Here is a 23,102-nt window from a genome sequence, read left to right as displayed (position 1 = left end):
GTGACCTGCGGGACTTCGCCAAGAAAGCTAAGGGCTGTGAAACTTACATGCAGAGGGCGGGGATCCGATGGAAGGTTAAAATAGCAGCTGGACCTGCTCTGCTATAGTTTTGAAACCTAAATTGGTCTGCTCTGTGGAGACAGGGTTAGAAAGAGGAAGGGATGCACCATGGAGACCTTGAGGGACAATTCAGGACTTCAAGGGGGAGACCATGATGGATGCCAGGGCGCTGGCATGCTTCCCCAAGACTGTAGGGAACCAATTTCACAGGATCTGTTTGCTGGAGTAAAGGCAGTAGCGGAGAGGGGAATATCTGGTGCATCATCTATAGAGGCAGGACACGCTGCAGGGTGAGACAGATTTTGGTGAAAGATGAGCTCTGTTTGGGACATTTGAGGTTTGAGATGAAGGGAAATGCCAAGTGGTATTTGACTCCCAGAGTCTGAGATTCAGAAGAGCTGCCTGGGCTGGGGACATCTGTGGCTTCTAAATCCACAGGCCGGGAGATCTTGGACGGGAGTGCTGTGACGCACCTAGGGTCAGGACCTGAGGAAACCATGGGGGGAAGGAGAGGCCCCCCAGCCAGGAGGCATGACGGGGACACAGTCTGCCTGGAACGCAGTGGTGTCAGGCTGAAGAAGTGTACACTGGATGTAGGGACCCAAAGATTGGCAGTGACCTCAGCAAAATTAGCCTTGGAAGAATGGGCACCAGATTGGCGCGGGCTGGAAAGAGTAAGAATGTAAAGAAGCAGAGAAAGGAAGGTAGGGAGGCCTCCACAAGCCTGTATGTAAGGGCAAAGCAGGTCAGACCAAACCAAGACCGTCCCCACTAATCTCCAGTCCACAGTTCCCACCGCCCTGATGCTCTGGGACTGGCAGCTGCAGCCACGATGCAGACAAGCATGCAAAAGCAGGGCAGAAGCTGGGAACACCTGTGTGGCCCAGGCCATGGACGCTTCCAGGTGCGGGAGACACAGAGGTCAGCCCGACAAAACCACAACAATGTTCCAAGCCTTCATTCTAACTGACACTGATTATAATTACGCTGACACCATTTAGTGTGTCCCTCGTTAGTGAAACAGGAGGAAGGACTGAGTTATAGCAGCACTTATCCTTTGAGAGCCTGCGTACCTCTTGGAGGTAAATCACACGTCGAGCCAGAAGGAACTGCTCGCGAGGCAGAGAGGCCAGCTGGCAGCCGGTAACGTGTGCCACAGGGCGGGCAGCAGTTGGAGGGCGGGACCCAGGCGTCCCTTTGTGCCTTTGTGACGGGAGCCCTGGACACAGATACAAAGGGATGCAAATCAGTGGCGGAGTACAGATGACAGGGACCCAACTCATGCCAGTGTCCCCTTGAGTAGAAACCAGAGTCCAGGGCTGTTTGTCTCTCATGGGCTTCCTTGTGCTGCTACAAGCGGTCGGTGCACAGCACACCGCAGCCAGGAAATAGATGTAAACTGTAAATCAAAAGCATAAAATATATGAATGGAGAGAAAATGCACTTTGGCTGTAAGATGAGACATCTGTTGGGCTCCATATAATATAATTAACAACTGGAACCAAGTTGAAGGGAAGGAGGTTGGAGCCCCTTTGGGAAAACGCCCATGTTTGTCAGGCTGACCTCATGAAGCCTTGGGGAAAAATCGAAAGGGTCATTCGAGACCACCGGGAAGGAAAACGCTCATGACCATGGGAGGTGGCGTTCCATGTTAAAAAAATGTTCATGTTGTCACAGATAAATGGGCTTGGTTTCTTATACAGAGTAGCCTATCTTTTTTACACAATTATTCTCTCCATGATTCGATTATGTGCGGCCACTTTCTCATAGTGTTTTGCAGAGAAACATCCCTTTGGTTGATCAGTTTATTTGTCCTCTCGCAAAATGTTTGCTGATCTGGGCCCGGCATACTGTGGGTCCTTACCTCCAGTCAGGTCAGACCAGGGTCCCCCAGTTGATCTGCGATGGGTCTCCAGCCCGTACCCAGGCCCTAGTCCCAGAACCCACCGCCTTTCCAGTGCAGCCCTCAAGAAAAAGGCACCTTCGGTTCATTAAGGGGCCTTCTCCTTGGAGACGAGAGGCACATGCCATCGTCTTAAGGAAGCATGCTGATTGCAGATTTACAGCAAATTTTGAGGAAAGGACAAGACTTTGTACTTAATGCTACGGCGTGAATGCGTGGCTTGCAGCAATCCAGGGAAGTGGCCTTTGTTTAATTGAAATTGCTGTGGTGCTCTTAAAAAATAAAAACCAACATGCAAACAAACTTAATTTATATTTTTCTCTGGGTTTTTTGAAGGAATATTTCTAACCGGGGGATAAACTTTTTTTTTTTTTTTTTTTTTTTTTGAGGAATGGCCTACCAGCCTCTGTGTTTCTCCTTCTTTCCCATCAAACATTCTGGTGACCTACTTGCTTAGTGAGTCAGACGCTGGCTTTCTGGATACATTTCTGACTTTTTATTCCCACCTCCTTGAGCTTTTTTGGTCATATTTGCACATACTTATGTATTCCTGACCTAATTATTGGCCCAAATCAGGGTGGCACTGGATGTTAAAAACATAAATATATGGACTTATCCATGTAGAGAACCTCTATGAAATGCTAGTTATTTTACCGATTGCAGCCTTTTATCAATGCAACTTGAAGGCAATTGCAGACTGACATAACTGACTGACAGTATTTTGAATGCTCTTTAGTATCATGGTATAGTGCTTGAATTTCTCTAAGTGCCTGCCACCAATAAAACTCTCTCTCACACCCGAAATTTAGGGCAGGTGATGTTCCATCCTTCTTCCCATTGGAGAGCTAACGTCTTCCCTTGTCTTCAACAACCGTCTGCTGCTGGAGCCTCAAAAATCCCGACTTCCCACGCTAGTCATCAGACAGACATCTCCCGCCGAAATCCTGCGCACACCTCACATGCATGCGTTCTGAGCTGAGCTTGAGCTTTTCACCTCATAACCATGCCTCTTCCTCTGCTTGTGTCTTAGTTCTGGGCAACATTTCTTTTTACCTAGTCTCCAAGTTCAGAAGCTTGAGAGACATCCTACTCTCCATCTTTTCTTTTCGCTATCTATATCTAATCAGTCAGCAAATATTGTCTTTCAGGTAGGTCACTCATTCCCTCACCCTCCTTCATAGCTCTGTTTCCTCACTTGGTGGAATAACCATGCAGCAGTCCTCCAAGTCAGGAGTCTGAGACGCGTTCCTTCCTTATGGGCCCACTTCAGTTATCTCCACATTCTATAAAACTCACCACACAACAACTGCCAATTGCACCAGCCTCTGCCTGGATCACGGCCACATTTCTGAAATGTTCCCCTTGTGTCCAGCCTTGTCTGTTTCAACGTCCACCCCCCTACAGCTACCGGGTATCTGGCTAACATGAAATTCAGTCAGGCCATAGCTTTCTTTGAAACTTTTTAAGGCCACCTTGCTACTGGCAGAGAAATATGGTCAGCCCCTTAGCTGGACCGACCGCCCTTCCCTTTCTGCTATTTCTCCATCCTCACCCTTGCCACGGGCTGCTTTCAAAAACACGGAGCAGCTCATGGGAATTTGAACAAACCACATCACCATCCCTGCTGCCTCCTGGGCTTGGAATGTCTCTGCTACACACACCATCACCCAGCTAACTCCAAGTCGTCACAGCAGTTACGATGCCACCCTGATACTCAGCCCTCCCTATAAGATCCCATGCACGTCTCAATCTTTCTACTTCCTGCAACTGAATTACGGTTGCTCCTTCATATCCCTGTCTCTTCAATGGGCTGTGAGACTTGTGGACAGTGTCTTGGTATACCAAGGCCCCAATGAGTGCTTGGCATGTAGTAAACACCAAGAAATAGTCACTGAATGAATGAGTGAACACAGGATACTTTCCAGACACAGTTCAATCCAGACATCTTACCATGGGAACCAAGCCACACTGAGTTGGAATGTACCATGCTGCCAGTGTTTCTTGCATAACCGTCCACATTTATCTTATGCTGCCAGCCGCAGGACGGGCATTCCTTTTATATTTTCCCTCAGTAATCTCATCCACGATCTTGGCTTTAATTTCCACCTATTTCTGGATGAATCCCACAGGTGTGTCTCTAGCCCAGACTTCTCTTCTGAGCTCCACATCTGTTTAACCAGCTGCCCGCTTGGAGTTCTCACTGCATCTACAAGTCACCGCACCTCGCCTCTGAACGGTCCCTCTCCCAAGCTTCTGCTCTCAGTAAATGGTAGCTCCATCTGTTCCAAGGAGCAAAGAGAAACAGGAACCGTTCTGGGCACCCTTCTCCAAATCCCCCCTCACCCATTTCCAATCCATCACCAACTCTGGAGGAATCTGCCTCTGATTCACTCATTGAACTGATATTTATTAAACACCAGTTATGTGCTGGGCTCTTCTCTGGTCCTTGGGATTCCAGCGGTGAACAAGACAAGCCAGCTCCCTGATCCCCTGGAGCTCACATGAGGGTGAAGACACCCAACAAATACGAGCATACCTAGGGAGCCAAACACGCTGTGAATACTGTAAACTACAAGCATGACTGGAAGGGAGAGGGTGATGTGGTGAAAACTGTTCATTGCCACCAAATAGCCACTCTCCTTGTCTTCTTAAGAAATACATATCTGATTTTGAAAAAACAACGTGCCCAGCTAAGAAAACAGAGATAAACGAGAAAATATTTCCCTTCCCAGCACACCTCACCCCTAGAGGTGGCCGTGTAAAACTTCACATTCTCCCTTGGCTTCCAGAATACTCCAGGCTCTATTCTTCAGCCATCAGATAGACTTTCCCGCCGAGGTGCTGTGCACACCTCCCAAGCACCTCCTGGGAAGGGGTATCTGAGAGATGTGTGCTCCCAGACTCCTCCCTGATCCTTTGATCTTCCTTTCTGGAATGTGGACAAGAAGGTTAAAGCAGGGCGACCTCAGGTGGCTGTGAGGGACCCACAGGATGGAAGTCCTCACCAGGTGGTAGAGCAGGAGGGCATCTTCCTACCTTCTTGGGCAGCTTCCAACCTTCTCGCTTGGGCAGCAAAACATGTCTCCACCCTAGTTAGCTAAGCTTCTGCAGGAGGCTCTGTTACCTGTAATCAAATCCCACCTGAGGGAGTAGGTAGAAGACCTCCTGAGCTTCCAGGAGAGCCATCTCCATCTTTCGAGTCCCATGCTGCCAACAGGCTCTGGAACGACTCCCTGGCTGGTGAGCAGTATCCATGCTGGCCTCTGGCAATCTCTCTGCCACACGAATGTCAGAAGGATCACTTCAAAATGCCAGCTTGATCGCGCTGGGTGCTCTCTCCAATTGCTAACAAAGACAAATCCCCTCTCGTGGCCCTCAAGGCTTCCACACACCAGCCTTCCAGCCTCACCTTGCTCTGCTCTCTTTCTCTGGGTCTCAGACTCCCTGGCCTTTTCTCAATCCTCCTACTTGCCGTGTTCCCCAACCTAGTTTCTTCTTTCCTCTCATTGAAGTCTGGCTCTCCCCTCTCCCTCTGTTAGAACTTAGCTTCACTGCCAGGCCCCCTGGAAGCCCGTCCCTGTACCCTCGTTCAGGTTAAATCTACCTAAAACAGTCTCTCACCTAGAATACCATATCCCACTCACAGTCTTTGGACAGAGTATTTTGCATTTGTTGGAGTGACTACTTGGATTTGAATGTTTTTGTTTGCTATTGTATTCCCAGCACCTAGAGTATTTGTGTTAAAAATGGAAGATGAGCCGGGCTCGGTGGTGGCTCAGCCTGTCATCCCACGCCTTTGGGAGGCTGAGGTGAGTGGATTGCCCGAGCCCGTGGGTTCGAGACCCGCCTGGGCAGCGAGACCTCATCTCTACAACAAATCCCAAAATCAGCCGGGCGTGGTAGTGCGCGCCTGTCATTCCGGCTACTCGGAAGGCTGAGGGGGGAAGAATCGCCGGAGCCCAGCAGGCGAGGCTGCGGTGGCCGGGAGCGGCCACTGCACTCCAGTCTGGGCGACAGAGTGAGACTCCAACTCAAAAAAAAAAAAAAATGGAAGATGAGGAAATGAATGCTTTAGCTTTTTTCCACGGGCTCTTCTGTTTGCCCCTAGTGGCTCTCATCTCCAGGGTTCTAAAACTCATCCTTCAAGATTTAGAGAATTAATCCACGGTGTTTCAACAAATAAAACAAGATAATGTCAGCACGTATTTGGTGCAGAGTCTGACACAGCAAACCCTCAACTGATGTCAACCAGCAGCGGTAGCCATTGCCTTCTCCTTTGAATTCATCCTCTCTGAGCAGACTTAGGTCTTTCAGCTTTTGTGTTTCTATGATGTCTGGTCTATATGCATATTTGTAGACTATGTATACCTCAATGACAGCTTAAAGAAATGTGCTACCCCTCCTTCTACTGGACTGTAGGCACTCCTAGGAGCTGAAATCATATTTCTTTTGCATGGTTCCACATCATCATTCCCATCACAGCACAAAATGTTCTAAAATTATTGAGGTCAACAAATTTGACCAAACAAGAAACCTATCGATTGGAAGAATTAAGCAGCATGTCCCAGGTCCTCCATAGCTGGTGGCAAACCATGGAGCCAGGCTCAACATAGGAGTATTGACCCCAGACACTGGTTTTTGTCTATTCTCCAGGATGTATCTCTTTTTAAGGAGTGCAGTGACTCAGGTATGGCGATTGTAGTGTTGACACAAAAATATTCATCTTTGTAATATCTCTCAGAAAGACAAGGAATTTTTTTTTGTCTCTCAGTGAACTCAATCCTTTGTAATTATATACAAAACTAAATGACTGGATTATCTGAAAATATACCTTTTCCCGAGGGTATCATTTCTTCAATTAGTTACTATCCTTTTAAAGGACTCCCAGCACGTAGGACAAAAGTAGTCGTGAAATCCATGCATACCGTTATTTCTCTGATTTCTATCAACTTGGTATGAGTATCTTTCACTCCACAGAAATCCAGTTAACAGCATTCAGAGCGGGGGTGGGGAGCCGGGGAGTCAAGCTGCCTGGTAGCACAGGCTTCCTGGGCCTGCAGGCGCCATGGAGAGTCATGCGGCCATCTTGAGCCCACCTCCGTGTCCCTGCTGACGGTGCCAGTTTGAATGGCTCACTCGGGTTTCCGAATGAGTTCTGACTAAACGCCATCAACCATATGACAGGGTCTAACAAATATCAGCACACTGCCAGGTTCAATAAACACCCTCTTCAGGGTAATGGTCCTTAATGAGGACACCAGCCATCAGCTAGGTTGGGAACACACTATAATTATTACTGGGCAAAGATGTCTGGAAAGAGAATAAGGATCGAAACAACGTGGGGGAGGGGAGCTCGTGGAAAAAAAAAAATCGCCTGAGCTCTAAACTTTGTGCTGGTGGGAGAAAAAAAAAATAACTCAAGTTTTGGGGATTATTTGCAAAACGATGTCAACAATTAATCTAGGGACCTAGGGGTTAAATAGTCACTCATGTAATCCGTGCCAAATTTTATGTGTCTATAATTAAGTCAATGAGAGAATGGGAAACTTGCTTGATGGAGCACTTGCCCAAATTGGATCTATTACATGGAGGAAGGAACACCTTCCATCAAAATAATCCTTTAGGGTCTGCCGTGAATGTCATGGATGTTTCCATCATAGCAGCTGAGACAGCCTTTGCCCCCAAGGAGCTCAATATATTATGGCTGTGTTTGTGTGTGGCTTGTCTCCCCAATTATAAGAAGGAAATATTAGACACCACCTTAGAGATACAGAATAATGTTCTATCCTAGCTTGGGGGCGGGGGCAAGACCACTTTTGGATGGGAGGAGAAGCAGTTCCTTGGAGGAGGTTGCATTTCATTTCATTTATTTGTCGAACACTAATTTGTGGAGTGCACGCTCTGTGTGAGTACCGCGCCGGCCCTGGGGATTCGGAGGTGACGGAGACGAGGCCCTGCCCAGACGGTGACAAAGTCGAGTGTGGGAGACAATAGATAGGTGCAGAGGACGGTGAGGGTTTTGACAGAGAAGTGAGGGTGGAGGAGAGTCCTCCATAAATTGATACCGTGGGAATGACTGGGGTGAGGATGGCGTGGATGTCTAGGAGATTGTTAGTATTACTTTTACTGAACAACTATTATATGTATTAAGCTCTGTGCCAGGTACTGTGTATATTTCACCTTGAGAAGCGCTCGCAATAATCCCGTGAGGGAGTGACCATTTTTAATCACAATTTTACAGAGGTAGACTTGGAAGCTCAGAGAACTTAACCTCCCAAATTTATGTCACTAGTAAGGGACATTCATTTTCAGGTCTTTTGGGCTGAACTAAATCCTACTGTGAGTTGCCTAGAATATAGAGCATATATTGAGATGAAGGACCATCAATCAGAAAAGATATGTGGCCAAGTCATGGAGGGGCTTGAGTGTCAGCTTGGGAAACTCTCCTCTGTAACGATGCATTGAAGTCTATCTGGATGAGTGACATGTTTGGTGGAAAATGATGTGATGGCCACGGATTGGGAAGGCGGGGCAGGGAAGGGAGGTCATGACAGTTGGGGAGATGGAACACTGAGAGTGGTCCCAGAATAGTGGCTGCAGCTGGCTGGGGACATAGGAAGGAACTCCTGCCTGGGAAGGCATCGTGAGGATAATATGGAGGACATCTCGTCTGGGATGTTGTTCTTTTCCTTAGCTGCCTCTTTCACAAGCTGCCTCTTGGTTAGGAGAGAAAATTCCTCTCGGGGAGACAGGTGCTCTCCATCTTCACTTGCTTTTAAAAAGGCTGATAAGTTGCTTTGACTTCAAGCACAAACATACAGGCCAGATAAAATGAAAACTGAAAGATGATGGACAGGATAAATGTATTTCTGGGAGGTTGAAAACGTCTGCAGTTTTTGAGGTACTCTAAATGGCAAATGCGAACTGCTATGGAAGCCCCCAAGGCCTTGCAATAGCCTCTGACACCTAAGATTTCTTAGCTTGACCATGCGTCTCCCTCTGTTGGTGGGTATGGGCCTATGGAACCCGGTACACAAGGGCTGGATGGAGGCCACCTGTTTGAGAGATTCCAGAAGAAGACCAGGCTTCTTCTGGAGCCTGTTTCTAGAACTGTGCTTCTCAAACAGAACTGGCCCCTGTATCTGAATCATCCAGAGTAAGCTATCGAGCTGGCTTCTCTTTGACTCCACTGTGCTTCTGGGCTTCCTTCCAACACGGTGTACACTCAGGAGATGGTGACTGAATTCAATACTAATCAAAGCCAAACATAATTAGAAAAATAAATCTGATACAAAAAAAAGTCACACGCTATATTCTAAACTCAAATGGAAACCACAGGCAGGTTCTTCTTGGATATCAAGTGAAAGTGAAAAACACAATTGTCCAACAACAGAATTGTTGAGGGGTTTAGGCTGCGTGCTTGGACGCATTGTCTGTTTTTGGACTCTGGCCAGTAGCTAATACTTTATCTGAACATTAAGTACTATAGTTTGATCTCAACATTTTTTAAAAACACAGACATTTTTAATCAGGGCTAACATTAACAATAAAATTTTTCAAAAGAAAACAAAGATCTTAGTCATTGATCACAACCACCTTCGTAAGAGAGGTGAGAATGTCATGCAGAAGAGAGTCACAGGAGATGATCTGTTGTGACAAATCAAGAATTGACAACCAGATAAGGGTAATGAAGACGGCTCCCTTTTCCAGCAACTTGAACTTGAAATCAGCACAGTTCCTAGGAATGCATGTTGATATTTCTGAAAATAAGAAAGGCTGCCTCTTAAGACAATCTGAACTTAGCGCCTCACAAGAAGTTGATTTTTGACGAAATGTTTCCACTGATCTTATCAATGATACTATGAAATCTTTCACATATCGATTTTTTTAATGAGCTTTTTAAAATTGATGGCATATCCATTGTTAACTTTTACTTTGGGATTCTGCAGATTATTTTAATTATAGTAACACTGGGAAATTAATTTTCTTTCATTATTCTACAGGAACAATTCTCCTAGGGAGGGATCCTGTTATTTCTCTTAATTATTTTTGGTGTCACACTGATTGTTATTATTTTTCACTGCATTAAAGTGCAAAATAAATTTCTGCCAAAAATGAACTCAAATTGTGAATAGAAATAGTAACGGCATTGTTGTGCTCTGAACTGCTAGAGAACTCAGATGGAGGAGGCAAACATTTAAATAATTTAAGGGAAAAAGATTTAATTATCAAGATTTCTCTAAAAAGGTGAAGATGTGCTCAGTATGGCACCTGAAAGACAGAGATTGATTTCTTTCTGAGGCAGACATTCAGTCCTAAACACGAGGCGCAATTAAAAAATGGTGGTCTTTTGTAAATTACTCCCTGAAGAAATCTTGGAAATCTTTCATTTTAGTCACTTCGGTCCAGTGAACCATAAAGCTATTATGAAGGAACAAAAATACTAGGAAGAAAATTGAAATACAACAGTAATTAACAATATGAATATATCCAAATAAAAATGAATTGGAAAGATAATGGTCATTCCACATTCAACAACAAGTGAAGACATTAAAACATTCCCAAAATCAAATCTAAAAGTAAAAGACACTCAAGGCAAACATAGATTAAATCCCAAGATTGAAATTGAAGGACTCTCTGTGGTGTTTCTCGAAATGTACAGTGGAAGTGTCCTCAAAGGTTTACTCTTCTTATTTTAAAAAATTACTTTTATTTTTTTCCTGAAGCACTCTAACTAGCATTAAGGCACATTTTCTATTTACTTTAGAATCCTAGTTAATAACTCCCATCTTAGATTTTCACTTTTTACTTGCATATGCTAAATGCCAACAAAGAATAATCGAGAAAAACCAAGGGAAACGTGCCCCTATCACAAACACAGATTTCCCTATGGGTTCTCTAATACTTTACAGACAAATGTTAAAGATTTATTGCACATGAACATCAAACATGGTTTTACTACAGTTCTCATTTGGATCAAATTGACACATTTTACATTCATTTTAGCCTAATGAGATTCTTTCACTACACATTATATTCCAAGTGACCCCGTACATTAAATTTGTGGAATGGAACAAACCCATTGATATAACAAAGCCCTATTCTTACTGGTTTCTTAATTTACAAAAGAGAGAAAACAATTTAGCAAAATCATAAATCTTGAACAAATGAAAGTATTAATCGGTACTCAACAGAGAATACAAATGCTATATAGACAGGTCATGTTATGCATGAGGTTCAAATACAGCCTTGATGGCTAAACTCTTCTCGGCTTGGATTATAATCAGAATATTCAACAGTTCAGGCATATTTCATAATTCAAATCGAGGGACTTAGTAAAGACAAAGTTACAATCATAACAAGAATGGAAAATTAGATTTGCAATTCATGTTTAAATCGTTGCTAACAGGCTGCTGCGATTCAATATTTACTTTTGTGCACAATTACTTATTCTTAAAAATCAGTCTTACAGTCCTGATGATAAGGAATGCCATGGAAGTTTGCAGCATAGCAGCTGTAATGCTGTTCCTTGAAGAGGGAGTAGGTGACCTTGAAACGAGGCAAAAGGAAACTAGAAAATGTTAATTAAAATTATTAGTGCTGTTTGAGGTGCTTATCTTGTTTACTGCTAAGGTGTTGCTCCCTTCTGCATAATTAGGGGTAATTTTACTTACTTTCAAGTCTGTAATTTTAAATATCACAAAGTTTTATCTTCCAGCATGAAGTAATTCATTATTGGTTTGTATGTAACTGCTTGATGTTTTAATCAATATATGCAACTTCCACAAGTCTGTTATAATTTGTCTAGAGGTTTTATATATTTTTTATGGTGGCAGCTTGTGAGCGGTACATGAATTAAAGCCTTTTTAAAAAAAAAATTCTGCTGGAATTTCAACATTATTTGAGGTTTTTGATGTGGGAAAGGACTTTTACTTGATCTATCCTTTTATATTTCTTTATGTGCAAGATTTTACAGGCCAGCAATATGAACAAAATAAACTTCTCTATTCCATTTGGAAATAGAGTACTCCTGGCTCTTAATGCAAGTAAAAACAAAGTATATTTTTACACCCTGTAAGAAATAAATATGTATTATAAATTATTGATATACTTTAAATATAAAATATGCTTTTAACCACGGATAAAAATTTGCATATGTAGTTTGATTTTATATTAAAATTAATTATCAAAGAGCTGAATGTTTAGGAAGTACCCATGATTTCTGTGCATAATTAAAATACTTTAAAAATAAATCTTTCCAAATTTTCCTGCAAAATCTTTCATTTTTGAAAAGTTTTTCTTGTATAAAGAAAAGAAATGTCTTAATATCTGGGCTTGATTTTTTTCACTTATAGTATATTATGATTTTTGAAAAATAAACTGCTAAAAGATATAAAGTTTAATTTTTTTTTTTTTTTTAGTGTAGACCTATAAAATTAGTGATTAGGTTACGACACATGCCACTGGTGTAGGACTTTACTTAAATAGTACCAGGAAAATATTTAGTACTAACATCAAAGAGCATCGTCAACTGATTATTATTTTTTAGCTCAGCAATTTGCCTAAAGATTTGAGTTTTTGAAAACCATACGAAGAAATACCAAGTGGCATTTTAAAGATATGTGACCATTTCCTGAGACTATCATTCCCCTCTCTTTAAAATAGGCTTACGGTGAAATTGGAAGTTGAATATCCTAGAACAAGTTAGAGTTAAACATTCGCTGATTCTTGAGGGACTCCAGCTATATTACTCCTTTAGAATAAATGAGAACCGGAACAAGTTCATGCCCTCAGCCAGTGCTCTAGTTGGAGGATTATTCCCCCAGGGAAGCTGAATGGTCCCTTGGGGCTCAGTAGAGACAACAACCTCCTGGAGAACTTCCTGAACCTGGCCCAGCACTGTCCTAGATTAAGATTTTCTACACAGCCTTCCCATCACACAAGTACAGTCATCAGCAGGCTCTAAACAACCCGTCCACGGCATTAGACGAGCCCTTTCAAAGTGCTCATGGAGCAGACACAGCAACTTCCCAAAGGATACTCAAGAAGCCCCCATCAAGGGAGATGGAGAACTGGAGGCCTACCAGACCTCTGCGGTGGCCCTCCATGCCACCCACTCTCCAGAGGGCAGTTGACATCATTTCTTCTAAATGTTAACCAAGGCCTGTCATGCCAGTGGTCAAAACTCCCCCTAACTGTCATCCTCCTTCCAATGAATGCAAACTCCTCCTGGGCCCTCTTCGCACTCTCGTTTGGCCCCTTGGACCCCTCCCCACACCCCCATACAATCTTTTCTTTCCGGTGTTCTTCCTGCAACAAGTTAAGCTGTCCCCACTGCCCCTCCCCTCATCCCGCAGAGCCTCAGACCTCCCCTGGAAACTCACATTTGCAGAGAGGTCTCCCTCGACTTCTGAGGATCCCTGGGATAGGACCGTGATGAGTGTCCCTCAGCAGCCGACACCACACGTCTAAGGGACACTATTGACCTGTTTATTTCATTGGTGTTTGTGTCTAGCTTTCTCCCACCCACCCAGTCTGCGTCCTAAGTGGGCTTTCTCTGTCTTGTTCTCCACCGTAGCCCTGACACCTGGAAAAGCATAAAGGAAGAGTTCTCTAAGTCTGTGAATTCAATAAGACGATTCGTCACACTTCAGGCTTCTGAATGAGCCTCTCCGCAGATGTCCAGGAACCAGGGGTCTTGGTCTACTCTAGATGTTCTTTCTCAAATAGTCACCCTATTATCCCTTCCAAGATTCTTTCCCTTATCTGCCTATTGAGACCCGTAAGGTCAATCAAATCTCCCCTCCTTTAAGAATGTCCTGGCTTTCCACAGTTAAGTATCTCATCTGAAGATACTACGTGTACCTGGTAAATGTCCCAGCACAGTTGGCCTGTGGCAGTGGGAATTTTGGCCCGTGGTGTGTGTTCACTGCTTGACCTGTGGGATTGGTGGGCTACCTACCAGGCTTAGTTCACGGTGGGAAACAGGACGTCCCACATAGAGCTGAAACTCAGGGCCCCACGTAGGGTGGGACAGGACACTGGGTGACCACTGGGAGGAGGGGATCTATTTGTCCAGCAGCGAGATTGAATGTGGCCCTCTGCGCTCTTATTTGCTGCCCTTGAGACTCTGGTTTTCTTAGCTTTATAAGCTGGGGGCTGTCAGAATTTGAGACTCAGAGCAGAGGCTCAGCTGAGGCCGCAGGCTCAGAAAGGTCAGGCACACCGCCATGTCTTTCTGCAGGCCTGTCTGTGGACCGTTTCTCCAAGTCTTTGAGCTTCTTACTCCCTTTGCAATGAAGGTGACAAAACTTCACCTGCGGCTTTGCGTGATTTCACCACTCCCTTTCCAGGGTAAGAAGTCACTTCTCACCCCCCACTGGATGAGTGCTGTGCCCTTGGGCCACATCATGTCAGGCTCTGATTTGTGCATTACCTTTTCTTCTCAACCTTAACTCCGTCTCCAGGACCCAACATTGATCTTGGGGCAGTATTAGTGGTAAGGGAACTTCGGAAAAATGAGTGGTTGTGTTTCATGAGCAAATGAGCCTCCGACATTCAGTTTGGGAGCCTGGGAAATCTTAGGATTCTACTCACAGTGAGGGGAATGGCCATAATCACCAAAACTTGGAGTCATCTTCATGTTGTAGACAAACAATCAGGTTCAGAGAAGTTAAGGAACTTGCTCATGACAACACTGTCGAAAGGTACATTTGTGTGACCCATCTCATTCCCTCACTCTGAGACAGGTATCATCACCTCAATCTGAGAGACACTAGGCAATAACAAAGGAGATATTCTTAAAATATTTTTTTAAAACTGAGGTGGTGGGGATAGTTTTATCTTTTCACTTTCTAAACCTTCTGTAGATCGAACACTTATCACGCGATAGCAATGGATTGGACACAAGCAAGTTTGGCTAGCTTAAAACCAAGTTCATTTTTGAATCTGTGGTATGTTTGCTCGGAGCCAAAGGCCAAGGGGATTTATATGGTTGTTGGAAGTATTTTCCCCAAGGACTTAGAAAATGGATTTATATGGTTGTTGGAAGTATTTTCCCCAAGGACTTAGAAAATATTCTGCAATAGCCAGTTTTTTAATAAACTTTGAGATTGATTTGCTTCCAACTTGCTCCCTGCTTATCTTACTGGTTCACTGCTAATAGTCCCCAGGGAACCGAGAAAGATTGGAGAAAACGGTAGTTGTCGGAGGCAGAGGGAAGTTTTAGAGAGAGACAATGACGACCCAGACCTTAAGCCACTGGAAGCATTTTTGAGAAGTAATACTTTGTGATCTGGCCTTGTTCGACACCTCCCCACATTCCCACTACTCACTCACACTGTCAACCACAATCATAATATTCGTCAAGAACGAGACAGAAAGATTGCTTCCCTGTGAGAAAACGGGTCTCTTCCTACCAGTGATGAACTCCGTCAGCAGGAAGTTTCCAGAGTGATGGTGGCCGTCTGGATGACCGCCTTCCAGCTGAAGCCATCGCCCGATGCACAGAGGCATCTCTGTGTGTGAAGGATGAGGCTTTTGGAAGTAGAGTCTTTGAATCTGCCGTTGGAAAGGAGACTTGACGTGATCTGAGGGCACACCCCTCTTGCTCTACAAGTGGAAGACAGATTAGGGGCTTTTCCAGGACCATAGGCCAAGAAGCCCTGAATCTGTGCCCTCCACAAACTCAAGGATTCTTTTCCTAAGCAGTCTCATCTGCCCTGAGGTGTTGAATATTCTCTGTGTACCTGTAATTCCAGGTATATAGATCCAGCCCGGCTTCCTCCACCCAACACTGGACTCCTAGGTCCACCTGCTGGTCCAAAGCATCCAGCGGAATGTCTACAAGCCTGACACATTCAATCAGTCCCAAACAGAAATCATGACTTTTCCTTCCCTACCCACAAAAACATTTTTCTTCTTTCAACTCCCCCCAACCCATCACTTAGTAAATGGCATCACCATTTATTCTGCTTTTCAGACCTAAAACTTGGGAAGCCTCTGTGATTTCTCTTTCAGTCTTGCTTCAATTCCAGCCCGACAGCAAGTTCTGTGCTAACTCTGCACATTTCTTCCTCCACCGCTGCCAGCCTAATTTGAGCCATCCTGCTCTCCCCTGGGCTTCCAGAAGAGCCTCTGAAACACACTTCTCTCCTTTTACTCTAACCCTTTACTCTCCCACTGAGGCTGGAGTGATCTCGGCATCAGATCAAGCAGGTCCTATATGCTCCTGCTAACACTGCCCATCCATAGTAGTTGCAACAGCCTGGCCGGATCTGACGCCGGCCTCACCTTTCCCTTGGCTGGGGCCACCTTCCCCGAGTTCATCAAGCTCCGGCCTCGAGGACCAATTCTTTCCTTCACGTCCCCTCCCCCCCGCAAAGTTTTTCTCAGCTTCAAGCATTCGGTCGGTTGTCCTTCCATTCATAGACTTTCCTTCTAGACCTTGTCAGGGCTAGTTCATCTTCCTTATTCGTGTCCCAGGCAAATGCTGTCTCCCTAGAGGGGCCCTCCCTGATCAACTTACCTTATCATGCCTCTTGTCCACATGATTTCTGCTTCCCTCCTTATTAAGATCATTTCAGAAACTAACATACCTGGGTGTCAACTCTATCAACTTACCAGAAGACAAGGGTGTTGACTGCTTTCTTGCTCTGTTTTCAGCCTGGCGCAGAGCTGGGCTTAATACCTATGTGTGAAATAAATATTGAAAACAAGAAGACACAACAATGTAGAAGTGTTCCTTTTTCTCCACATCCTCGCCAGCATCTGTTGTTGTTGGTTTTATTAACGATGGCCATTCTTACAGGGGTTAGGTGGTATCTCAGTGTGGTTTTGATTTGCATTTCTCTGATGATGAGAGAGGCTGAGCACTTTTTCATGTGTCAGTTGGCTGCCTGTATATCTTCTTTTGAGAGGCGTCTATTCGTGTCTTTTGCCCTCTTTTTATTTTTTATTTTTTGAGTTGGAGTCTCACTCCGTCGCCCAGACTGGAGTGCAGTGGCCGCTCCCGGCCACCGCAGCCTCAACCTGCTGGGCTGCAGCGATCCTTCCGCCTCAGCCTTCCAAGTAGCCGGAATTACAGGCATGCGCTACCATGCCCGGCTGATATTTTTTTTATTATTTTTATTGTAGAAATGAGGTCTTGCTGCCCAGGTGGGTCTTGAACCCGCAGACTCAGGCAATCCACTCACATCAGCCTCCCAAAGGCGCGGGATGACAGGCTGAGCCACCGAGCCCGGCTTGCCCTCTTTTTAAAGGGGCTGTTTGCTTTATTCCTTTTGGTGCATCTGAGTTCCTTGTAGATCCCAGATGCTAGGCCTTTATCAGATATACAGTTGGCTAATATTTTTTCTCATTCTGTGGGCTGTCTCCCTGCTCTCTTGATGGTTTCTTTGTGGGAATGCAGACTAGTACAACCTCTTTGGAAGACCGTGTGGTGATTTCTGAAAGAACTAGAAACTGACCTTCCATGTGACCCAGCAATTCCCCTGTTGGGAATATACCCGGAGGAATTCAAATTATTCTACGAAAAAGATACCTGCACACATATGTTTGTTGCAGCTCTATTCACAATAGCAAAAACAGAACCAACCGTGTTGCCCATCAAAGCTGGACTAGATTAAAAAAATATGGTACATATGCACAATGGAATAGTAAGCAGCCATAAAGAAGGACAACTGTATGGACTTTGCAGCAACTTGGATGGATTTGGAGTCGATCATACTCAGTGATTTATCACAGAAACAAAAAACTGGGTTCCATATGTCTTCATTCATTAGGTGACCTTGAACAATTAAACTGCTATAAGAAAGTGATTGACAGTAGTGGAATACTGCCAGGGGAGGGGGGTGGGATGGGCAGTTGAGGGAAACTGCTAGGGGAGGGAGGGGCATACCTCATCAACAAGGGTACCTGCATGATCAATGTTTCTATACCTAACCCTGAATTGTACCCCACATCTTTATAATAAATAAATTAATTAAAAAAAAAATTTAAAAGCCGGGCTCGGTGGCTCAGCCTGTCATCCCGCGCCTTTGGGAGGCTGAGGTGAGTGGATTGCCGGAGCCCGCGGGTTCGAGACCCGCCTGGGCAGCGAGACCTCATCTCTACAATAAATCAAAAAATCAGCCGGGCGTGGTAGCGCACGCCTGTAATTCCGGCTACTCGGAAGGCTGAGGCGGAAGGATCGCCAGAGGCCAGCAGGTCGAGGCTGCGGTGGCCGGGAGCGGCCCCTGCACTCCAGTCTGAGTGACAGAGTGAGACTCCAACTCAAGAAAAATAAAAATAAAAATAAAATTTAAAAAAGACACAACAATGTGAATATACTAATGCCACCGAGTTGCTCACTTAAAAGTGCTTCTAGTGCACTTTTTAAATATTGTAACTCAATAAAAAAAATAAATAAAATAAGCAGAACCTACTTGCTTTCTTCCTAGGAATCTGCCCTGGGTAAGGCTCGGGAAGACTGCACTCAGAGAACAGAAGAACTGGATGCCTGAGTGTCCTGGCCACCATAACGGTGAAATTTGATTCAAGGAACTTTAGCCTCTGTTGCTTAAGGAGATGATGAACCAGCCCATCACTACAGCTATGTTGTATCCTAAACAATAAAATAATTTCCAACAGAAAAAAGGCAAGTAAGCACACAGAAAGAGAGCACGCGTTAATATGGGTACATATGCTCCACGTAGTCATACATATTGAAATTTCAGACCACTGTGATGTCACTGAAGAATTTGTAGGGTTAGCTTGCCTAGAAGTAATGCAGATAAAATGTGCAGCCATAAGTTTCCTGGGCTGGCAGCGGTGTACACGTGGCTTCACCCCACATTACAGCACCATCTTCTGCATCTTAGGAGAGCGGAGAATGAGAACAAAGATGCCCTGCCTAGTGAGGAAGTAATAATAAGGGATAGGCCGCCTGCAGCTGGGACCTACGGTGGGAAGGCTGCTTCTTCCTCCTGCCATCTGCTCCTTGGATCCCAGTGTTGCTCTACCCTGAGTTCCTATAGGTATCTGGGGGGACCGGGGATTTGAGAGCTTTTATGTTATTCTTAATTTGTTTTTTGCAGACTCCAAAAACTTCAAGAGTTGTGTACATTGCAATTTTAGAGAGAGTCCTACATGGTCCCAGAGGGTATAGGATTAAAACCGGCGGTCGGTTCTGGTACTAAGTCAAAAAAAGAAAAGAGTTTCTGAAGGAAATGTTTCATGTTCACAGCAGTCATCCCGTTTAGAAGCACTGAGCACAGGCTTAAAACGGCGAACGGAAAATAAGCAAAGTTACAGGTGACAGAGAAAGCTGGGAAATTCATGAGTTTCATAAGAACCACTGTGATGACTTGTTCTCCAGTCCCATCTGTGTGTTGTCAGAGATAGGAGCTTACCGTCAACCTAAGATTTTTTCTAACTCAGGTAAAGGTTGGGGCGGGGGGCGGGTAGGGGGTGAGACCTACCATCTACTTAGGTGTCTGATAGAAATATTTTAGGAATAAAACATTCTTTGAGTCACATTTGAGCTGGGAGTATGGCTGTGCCTGGGCACCATTTGCCTGAAAATGGTTGGACTTTTCAGAAACTGTTGAAAACCTGGAAAAAGAATGGTGGACTGTGAGGCAAGCATAAAATCACAACACCGAGTGTGTTTGTGATGTCCAAGTGATTGTCTTTCCTGTAAATCGGATTTTGAAATAATTATGTTTTAGCCCTGACATTCTCTTTCCTTTCTTTTCTTTTTTTCTTTTAAAAATTTAGTTCTAAGTCGGGTATGGAGGAGTCTGACAATTTCTGCATGCTTTTTGTCTTTTCACTGTTTGTAGAAGGCACAGCTGGGTGTTTTTTGTTTATCCCACCCCCCCCATACTAGTTGAAAGACTTTTGTATGCAAATGTAACCCAATAACTCCGATTGTTTTTATTTTGCTTCCCGGAGAGGATGTGTTAGGGATTTTCTGTGTCACTAAGACTTTGCTAATGTTGGGGCTTTTCATTTAGGAAAAAAAAAAATGCCCCAGAAGGAAAGAGAAGGGTTAAGATCAAAGGGCAGACGCACTCATTTATAGCATATTTTCATGGGCTGAAACAGCCTCACATGATCTGTGACATTTGGCCACAATGGAGAGAATTTGGAGAGCGAGTGAGGTCAGGTGGGTGTCTTGGGAGAAAAACACAGAGAAATACTATAAAATATGTGCAGTTAAGCGGAAAAATCAGCATCTGCCAGCTTTTTGTTTTCTTTCTTGTTTTTTGGATTCACGGGAAATCGTGTGTGCGCACGTGTGTGTGTGTGTGTGTGTGTGTGTGTGTGTGTGTGATTTCAGCTCTGGAAATGAGAAAGAAAGCAAGCAGTCCCCTGGAAGCTGAGTTGAGGGAATAGTCCATTTAAACTAAGTACCTCCTTCAAATGTGTGAACACAAACAACCCAAGCTGTCACGTCAAGGTGGAAAACTTTTTGTTTTCTCCCCTCTGAGTTTTTGTACTAAGAGAAAAGGCCAGCCTTGATGGGCTAGATGTTTCTAGACATAGAGAGGTCACCCTCTCACGCCACACGGCTTCCTTTGCAGAGGCCCGGGACATGTCCCTGGGAAACCGTCAAAGCCACAACATCAGGTGTGTACAGAGGCTCTGGTCTCCTCCGCAGAAACCCATCCACATTGAGATGGCAGGGATACAGAGGATGCAAATATGGAAGCCCAAGTGGGTGAGAGTTCTTCCCTTGTCTTTGGTCTTTGTTTTGCTAATAACACCACCACCGTGTTAGAGTTTACCGCCGTGTTTAGCATGAGCACTGCTGAGACATCCAGCCTGTTTTGAGATTCCTTTGTTCCACCTGCAGCCTGGCTTCCCAGGAAGCCTACCCTGAGATGGAGTTGGAGGAGTGAGGTTTTCACTAGGACCAACTCCTGTAGAAAGACAGAGAGAAAGCAGAATTACAGAGAGGAAGCAGTGAGCTGCAATGTGGGCTGGAACCTCAGCCAGCTCCATGAGCGTAGGGCCTGAAACAGCAGTCTTGTGGTGGACTGAAGTGGGAGGCTTTCCTTCGACCCCCAGTGCCATGGGCCATTGCCTGTGAACTGCCCGGGAAAGGACATGCCTTGAGGGAGGCTGCTCCCTGCAATTGAGGCAAACCTTATACTGTGGATACCAGGAACAAACAGTCTGCCCGAGATCTGGGTGGGGTCTGGGCGGGGCAGTTTTCAATTCCTCTAGGCGGGCTCCTATCCACCTCTTTATACCCAGTCAAGCAGTATCCCCTGCAGGATTTTATGGGACTCTCTTCTCGGGGAAACCTCAGAGAAAAGGACCAATGGGGGACATTCCAGCCTCCAACACTGCTGCGGTACCAGAGACACAGGAGGTTCTCACTGTCAGTCCCTCCACTATCCATCCCACATCCTCCTCATCCTCATTGAGGACCCAAAGGGTCATTGCCAGTGGTCAAGCCTCCGGTCATCTCCATGCCCTTCTCCGATGAGGCCACCATGTTTGTCCTGTCCCCCTCACGGCTGGGCAAGTGAACCACAAGAGGTGTCCACGGGGCATTTCTTCTTCCCGTTCACTTGGGTCACGGTAGCCAACATGTGCCTGATGACTGGGGTCAGTTCTTCTGCCAGAATGGTGGCTGTCTCCCTGCTCGCTGGTCTCCAGGTGGTGGCCATAGTTTAGAGTTCCTTGGGACTCTTATGGCGGCGCTTTGGGAAAGTATGTCTCTTTTGGGGAACAAGACTCTAGCCTTGGGGAGTGCAAAGGTGAGGGGACAGGAAGCAAAAAGCACCCCAGGGGTCACTGATGGCCAGGGGGGGTCCCCCCCTGCCCCCTCCACAGTCACCCATTCTATGTATTATCTCCATTGGGAAGGATCAGATCCTCCTTCCAACCTTCCATCAGGTGGCAGCTCCTGGGTGTGATGCATGTGATACCATCAGTGTCCCCGCAGTTATGGGCACAGGCCTGCAATCCCCCGGTGACATTATGTATGATCCCGTAATGCTGATCAAAGACATCATGGGCCCTCAGATAGAGGTGCCAGCTGAGGCCCTGTGAGCAGGAAAGGTAGACCCACACCCAGAATATGTGCCTTTTGCTATCGTAACAAATGCTGTCAACTCTCTACCAAGTGACCAGGGGGACATTTCCCAGGATAATGTTGTATCAGGGACAGGGCTCTGTTGCTGGAAGGTCGGGCATCCAGGGGCTAAATCCCTCTTGGTAAGACAAGCCCATGCTCCTGGGCCCGTAGAGCTTCCTTCTCACCCACGGTGGCCATGCCATTCCTGGCCCATCATGCCAACCTGGGGACTGATGGTAGGGGCTGGCTCATGTCAGCTGCCCGAGTCATCTGCGTGCTTTGCCCGACCTTGGGCTTTGTTCTCAGTGTTTGTTCAATCCAGTTTAAGCAAGAGTCTTACTAAGTCAGTGTAGTGACAATTTCACACCCTTGGTATCTTGCCACCCTGGCCTGGTGACAAGAAACCTCTGAGGCTTGATATTTCCTCTCAGAACCTTTCCTCCCAACTTCTTGGGTTATAAATCCCCACCTGTTCTTACTGGCATCAAAGTTGAGTCTAGTCCCTCTTACTCACCGCAAGGTCACCTTGCAGGAGTCCTTACACTCACCGTGGCGGGCCCCTTGAATAAAGTCTGCCTTATCACTTGCATACGTGTCTGGATTAATGGTTTCTTTAACAGCGTCTCTGTCCAAGTTTCCTCTTCTCAAAACACCAGTCACTTCGGAATAGGCACCCCCTGGCAACCCCTTTTTAACTCAGCTACCTTTCGAGAGACCATATTTCTGAATGCATTCACACTCTGAGGCGCTGGGAGTGAGGACCTCAAGATGTGAATTTTTGGGAAGGACACGATTCAGCCCACAAAAGCCCAGAAGCCCCTTCAAGCTCCAGGAATTTCTTTAACACGGCGTGTTGGGCTGATGATGTTCTCTCTCCTCCCTGACCATTTCATTCCTGACCTCTAGCTTCCACGCCACACGGAGTCACCCCTGGAAGAGAAGGGCTGGGTGGACAGATCTGGGTATACACGCGTTGTCCTGCAGTATTAGTAAACCAGCACGTGCATAGCAGAGGTCGGAGTGAGTAAGAAAACCACATGGATACCAAGGCAGAAAGATGCCTTCTCT

The sequence above is a fragment of the Carlito syrichta genome, unplaced genomic scaffold, assembly GCF_000164805.1.
Source record: "Carlito syrichta isolate Samal-C Ts95f unplaced genomic scaffold, Tarsius_syrichta-2.0.1 Scaffold308151, whole genome shotgun sequence".
Taxonomy (NCBI): Eukaryota; Metazoa; Chordata; class Mammalia; order Primates; family Tarsiidae; genus Carlito; species Carlito syrichta.
The sequence above is the reverse complement of the archived record's forward strand: the minus strand, read 5'-3'. Positions refer to the sequence as shown.